The sequence below is a fragment of the Ursus americanus genome, chromosome 13 (assembly GCF_024610735.1).
Source record: "Ursus americanus isolate L20-20 chromosome 13, mUrsAme1.1.p, whole genome shotgun sequence".
Taxonomy (NCBI): domain Eukaryota; kingdom Metazoa; phylum Chordata; class Mammalia; order Carnivora; family Ursidae; genus Ursus; species Ursus americanus.
The window spans coordinates 63,477,522-63,484,145 of record NC_142139.1 but is presented as its reverse complement, the minus strand read 5'-3'; the positions used below and the strand labels follow the sequence as shown (position 1 = coordinate 63,484,145).

At 53.1% G+C, this 6,624-nt stretch overlaps 1 pseudogene; it reads right to left on the bottom strand.

The window, feature by feature from the left end:
* Positions 1-228: 228 nt before the first annotated feature.
* On the bottom strand, positions 229-5,566 carry LOC148109111 (uncharacterized; annotated as a pseudogene).
* Positions 5,567-6,624: the final 1,058 nt, after the last annotated feature.

The window sequence follows — 6,624 nt, the reverse complement described above, 5'->3', positions numbered from 1 at the left end:
TTTTTTCCAGGCCATCTAAATTTGGTGCAGATCTCTCTAGGCCCCCGGCATCCGGATATGGTGGCACAGAGCAGCACACATGGACTGGACCAAATCCCATCTGAAGTCCTTTTTCTTGTTCTAGGTCTACATTGGAGATGCAGTTAACTATTAAATGGTTTTGTTGTCGTTGTTTTTAACGAGTCAAACGTGGTAAGACTTGGCAAATGAAGAATTATAGATGGGACGTGGAAGAAAAAAAAATCTTTATTAGGTATCATAATTCTCATAATTGTTGTTATTGACATACTCATTACTGTGAATCAGTCAGGGAAGCCTCAAACACACATACCACCAGCGCAGCCCTGGGTCCCAGTTGACTCATGGGGCTCTAAAACCACCCACGGAGTAGATGAGGAAGGGAGGCTCCGTCTGTCCTAGGGAGAGTGCTTTGCAGTTGCCCCCAAAGGACTCTATTCCAGGGTTGGAACAAGGGGTGGGGGTATTATGTAAGTTCAGGAGCAAGAGAAAATTATCTCCCTGTGCACACAGTATATGGATAGATGTGTGTGTGTGTGTTTAAATGCTGTTCTATAAATGTAAGCCATGGACATGGTTATGAGGGATGTATGTATATATGTGCGTGTATGGGCATATGCCTGCTGGGAAAACATCCCTCTATCCAGTTATTCATTTCTCTGGCTAAGTCACAAAAACTGTCCCTGTTCCCCACCCATTTGGTGATAGAAATGACAGAGGAATTTACCTTAGCTTTTGTTCAAAGATCAAAGATCAGTTTCTTTTCTGCTTAAACAGAGGCCTGGGCCATCTCTGGCAGGAGAAAGAATAATATTACTGATTTTTCCTTCGATAACAGTTTTAAATCCATCTTGATGTATCTGGTACAGTCACCTTGAGCAACATATGAGCTCCCATAGTCATGAGGACCATGATGGTGATGTGTATGGACTCATGGGGGCCTTCTTGGCATATTCAGTCAGCAAATTGCCTCAATATGTCCTATGTTTTAAAAATCATAGAGTTTTTCCCTTCGTTTAAGGCAGAGGATGTAACTAGAGGGGCTCAAGCAGACAGGCGAGCAGATGATGTTGAGTTAAAGAAATGCTTTGGAAGAGCATAAATCTTCAGTTTTCTTATGTAAGTATCACTAGGTATAAATAGGCCCTGAATACAGCAGAAGGGAGGAAGCTAGGACTGACCTTCACTCGGATGCCTCTATTTGGTGACCGCAAAAGGGGCCTTGAAATTACACCAGGGGCAGAATGGTGTATTCATCTCTGCCATTTTCAGCCATTAAAGCCCCACAGAAAAATACATTTCGTAATGAGACCTGGTGAACACAGGAAAACCCCCACACCCAGGCACACAGACCCGGCAAACCTAGAACGCTCCCACACCCATTAAAGCTTTCTGGAACAAGAGTTTACATAAGTAATAAAAAATATGCCCCTCCCTTCCTAGTTTATCAGCAGCAGGAACCTAGCGGGTCTTGTCCGTGGTGCCTGTGGTTTAAGCTCTCAGGGAGAAGCGTGTTAGGTTTCCACCTAAAAGGGCCATTACTTGGGGGAGGCATCTGGAGCTTGTACTGACGGGCAGGCACATCAGTGAAAGGGTACAGCGGGTCGTCTTATGGGGAAACAATTACAGAGACAAATCTCACTATCGCGGACAACCGTGGGGCAAAGGGTTGGTCATCGGAGGCTGAAACCGTACCCCGCCCCCCCAACACAGGAGCAGCCTTCTTAGGGAAGAGGGAGGGGAGAGGCAAGGGGATTTACACCCCAAGGAGGCGCCATTTGGAAGCTGGTCTGTTTTGAAGGCAGTGGTTGCAGCTGCCTCTTAGGACAACGCTGGCTAAGGCTCAGGGGCCAGAGAAACTACTCTCTTTTCTGTCCTTTGGCCAAACTTGCCTTCTGGGACTTGAGAGATAGCACCATGCCCGCAGTTTGCATGATGAAAACTGACGCCTTCTCTCTGCAAGGGGTGAGCAGGCTGTGGCCATCCCACAGAGAAGGTTCTGGGAGTATCTAGATGGGTTACAGCACACTTCACCTCGCCTGACTCCAGAAACTCCTTTAGGAGGGCAAAGGAAACACCTTAGATATAATAATTACACAACAATTGGCACACAGTAGGTACTCAATAAGTATTTGGGAGGAAATGAGGCCAAGGCTCCACGGTATCCTTGAATACTAATTTGCTAAGTGGGTTAGACCGAGGCTTTGCAGAGGAAAGTAAGCAAGCTTCACCTGAGACTCCGTTAGGCCTCAATTAATGTGTCAGGAATCAAACTAAAATCCCAAGCATCCCTTATGGCCTTGGCCTTGCAAAGATAGGCCCCTGCCAAGGGTGGGGAAAGGGATGCAGCAGGCTTCCCAGTGGGAAGATCCAGCTCTCGGCCTCCTTTCTCTGCAGGGACCTGCACTCTACCATTTTCTCCACCTGGAAATGGATGGGTTTAGGTCTTGCTACCATCCTCGGCGGCTAGGGGTTCTCCCTGGGACCAGCTGCTGCTCTCCATCTAGTGCTGGGGAGGAAGGCCTGACCTGAGAAGTGGGTCCTTCAGGAGGAGGGAGGACTAGCCCTTTCCATTCCCTGACAGCCTCTTTCAAAACAGTCTTTCCTCAGAAACACTTGTGCACATTCTGTTTTTCCTCCGGTTCAGATTTAAGAAGGAATTTGTTCCCTCCCCCCTTTGGTACATGTAGGTTACTGCGCCTCTCCCTTCCTCTGCATTTCCTGGATCTCTGCCTGAAACTACAATTACAGCCGCAAGGAGGAAGTGAGATGCTCTTAAGGGCCCTGGCCATGCTTTCAGCCCGGATTGGGTTTGCGAAGCTTCCACGAGTTTGTTCCTTCTTCCTCATAGATCCCAATGACTTCCTTAAGCTTGTCAGGTGCCCCCAGCTTTAGAGCAAAGAATGACAAACACCTCCCTCCTCCCTTCCAACTGGCTACCCCCCCCAACCTCAAGGAGAACACAATATATCTGCAGTCCAAGCCCTGGCACAGACTGCCAGTCTTCTGGAGGCCAGATTATTTTTTTAAAGGGCAAACCAAAAGCTAAGCCCAGAACAAAAACACAGCCACGGAAGGTGTCGACCCACATACAATGCGCCCCCAGCCCAGAGAAAAACAGGCACACAGAAGCACTCCGTAATGCGCTCACAGGCAACCCCCCCGCCCCCATCGCATCTGTGCTTGCACAGATCTGTGTTTCTGTCCCAGAATCAGCCTCTCTCCCTGAGTCTGTCTGCGTCTCTAAGCCCCCTGTCTGTCACAAACTACACACCTCCCCACCCCAAGGGCTCCGGTTCGGGGCAGCCCAGCCAGCGGAAGCCCGAGACCCCTCCCGCCCGAAGCCGCGGCGCTGAGCTCTGCGGAGGGCGCCTCGGCTCTGTGGCTCCTTCCCGGCGGGCCCTCGCGGACCGACGGTGCTCAGCCAGCCCCATTCTTGGCATTCACCGCGTGCCTTAATTGTATGGACATTTAAATCAAGGTCCGCTGTGAACACGGAGAGAGAGGCCTTTCTCCTGAGGAAGGAAAGGAGGAAGGAAGGACAGGTGGAAGAAAGGAAGGGGGGTGGGGAGAAGATGGAATGAGAAAACAAGGAAAAATAAGTAAAAAGAAGCGCGCGTGCGTGCGCGCTGACAGCGGGGAGAGGGATGGGGGTGGGGAGGCAGGGAGAACAGGACCACAGCATCCTCCCTACCGCAGCTCCCCCAATCACACAGACAATGAGATAACAGCGACGTCTTCCAAAGGCTCTTTGTTCTCCCCCATCCTTTCGGATCCAGGCTTTTTCCTGTAAAGCGGAGGGGGTGGAGGGTTGGGGGTGTGGGTGGAAGTGGGAGGCGGAGGGGTGCCTCCCCCGTGTTAATTACCCCGACTCCCTTAGCCCCTACCTCGCGCCTCGCCTCCCCTGCAGCTCCAGACAATGGAAAAAACCACCACCACCAACCCCACCTCGCCCCAGCACAGGAAACCCTACCCACCCATCTCTCACCCTCAGTTTAGCCCAGTAAACTGAGGGGGGCCAGAAGGAGGAAGTCGAAGGCACTGAACGCGGAGGGCAGCGGGGGCTTGGCAGCGGCTGCCAGGGCAGGGCGCGCCGCCGCCGCCTTTACCTCGCTGGCTGAGTGCGGGCGCAGGCTGGCCGGGCGTGCCGCAGGGGCTAGCTGCCGCGCTCCGGGCCGGGATCTGGGGAGGCAGTCTTCCGAAACACGCCTGCTGCAGTCCTCTTGCTCAGGTCCCAAGTGGTGGAGGGGAAAAAGGAAAAGAGGGGGGAAAAAAGGGAGAAAAAAAAAAAAAAACCATAAGAGCGAGGCCCATCTGGCCCCTCATCAGCTTTGTCAAGTCTTGCATACGCTAAAATGCTAATGACCTAGATAGCTCATGCAAAATGCAGCAGGGAGGGAGGGAGTGAGGGAGGTGGGAGGGAGGAAGAGAAAGAGTGATGGGGGAGAGCAAGGGAGGAGGAGACGGAGGGGAGGGGAGGAGAGGAGAGGGGAGGAGGGAAGAGGGAGGAGAGAGGGGAGGAGGGGAGAGAGGGGGAGAGGGGGAGAGAGAGAGAATATATATGTCTTTGAAACACCCCTACCACTCTCCTCACCCCACCCCACCCCACCCCAAACTGTCAACGGGCTTTACCAGGTAAAGGGTGGGCGTAGATTTAAAAGGTCACTCGTGTCTAATGCAGCTGGATCCCTGGGTCAAAAAAAGGGGGAGGGACAGAGGATGAGAGTCCCCAAAGCCAAAGGGATAATAAGGCATTATTTTAAACCCCCTCCCTCCATGCCCTCCTCCACCTCTCCACTCTGTTTACACACAAATCCAGACGCCTCCTTATGTGTGTACATGGACATAACAATTTTTTCATCAATTTCTCAGAGCTTCTATGGACAGACAACCATATTCTCCTCCCCAGCAAAACTCATCCTGTGAACCCGAAGGGGGGTTTAAAGAAACCTCCGATTTTCGAAATCCTCCTCCAGCAGGCCCGTCCTCACTCACCTACCCCTCGCCTCACCCTCCCCTTAGCCCTCCGACAACATCTCCGGTGTCTACTCCTTTCTAAGCCTTCTGCTTCCCAGTCTCTCTTCTCCAACACCCGGATCTCGAGAAGGCGAGTCAGGGGAGCAGGAAAGCCAACTCAAGTCTACCTGATCTCCCACCGTTCAGCTCGCTTTCCCAGAAAAACTAAACAAAACCAAACCCTACCCCTCTCCAATAATGTCACTGTTCAAGCATGCCAAAAGGATAAATAAAATTCAACCCGAATACCCTCAGTCGTCCGCACGCTGGATGGACGCTCTTTGGCACCGGAGATCACTCCCGTTCCGAGCCAGCGCTCCCGCGCGTCCCTTCTTGCCGAGCCCAAAGTGCTTTGTCCTGGGGTCCACTCAAGGTCTTCCTCTTTTTGTTCTTCTTTTTAAGAGACTGGTCGCGGTCCGCAGCGTTTCAGCCAGCCCATGGAAAGGCAATAGATCTACTGGAATAAAGGGATCGAGATAGATACATGCAGATGAATGAGGGAGGGATGCGGAGTGGCAAAGGAAGCCCGCATCTAGGGAGCGGCCGCCGGGGCCGGGCCCGAATTGCTTCCTTCGCTGGGGAAGGGGCGGGTGGCGAGAAGGCGCTGGTGGTCGCTCCACCTGGCAGGAGGAGAGGATAACCATGATAACGGGCATCACGATGATGATCACGAGCGTGATGAAAAATTCAGAATCTCCCTTCGGTGAACCAGAGCATGCGTGCAGAAGGGACTGCACTGCTGGCGGCAGCGGCCGGGGGAAGGAGAGGAGCGCAGGAGGCAAAGGTTGTGGCGGCAGCACCCTCAGATGAATAATAATAACGCGCAGCCCAAGTTGCGGTTCAGCCTGAAAATCCAGCCCTCCGCGTGAACTCGCGTCGAGTGCGGATTGCAGGGGATGAGGAAGAAGGGGGGAGGGGAGGGTGGTGAAGGGAGGGGGAGGTGGGTAGAGAGGAAGGCAGAGAGGGACAGACAGAATTTGGAGCCTTTTAATTTATCCTTACCAAGCCCTAATCTCGTTCGCCATCCTCTTCGGGTGAGGTCGATCTCCTTTTTAAAAATTATTATTCCTTTAACGGATTATTCAGCTAAAAGAAGCCACATCTGCTGACTGTACCGAAAACAAGAGGATTAGGAGCCGGTCCACAGAGCGGGGCCCGCAGCCCCCCACCCGCTCTCTGCACCAGCACACGTCATTCTCACTGCCCCCGGGTACCTCCCTCTCCTTCTAGCTCCGGGAGAGCTGTGCCAAGGAAAATGCGGATTTGGGGAAAGTGAGAAGTGGGAGCGCTCGGAAGAGCGGGAAAGCCAAGGTTGGAGGTGGCAATTCGCACCCCCACACTCACACGCGCTTCCGTTTATCCGTTTCTATCCTGGGCGAAGGGGGCGCTTTCGCCGTGCCCACAAGCGCGGCACCTGCAGTGATGCGTGCCCTCCGCCCCCTAAACGTAACCCCGGCTGCACCAGTCCCGGGCAGACTCCCTTCAGCAGTCCTGGACGTCAAACCTACACCTAGATCCACCCCCCCGCCCCCGTCCTCCGCCCCAGTAGCCGCGGCACCACGGTTAGTCCACTCCCTGTCCCTCCCGCTT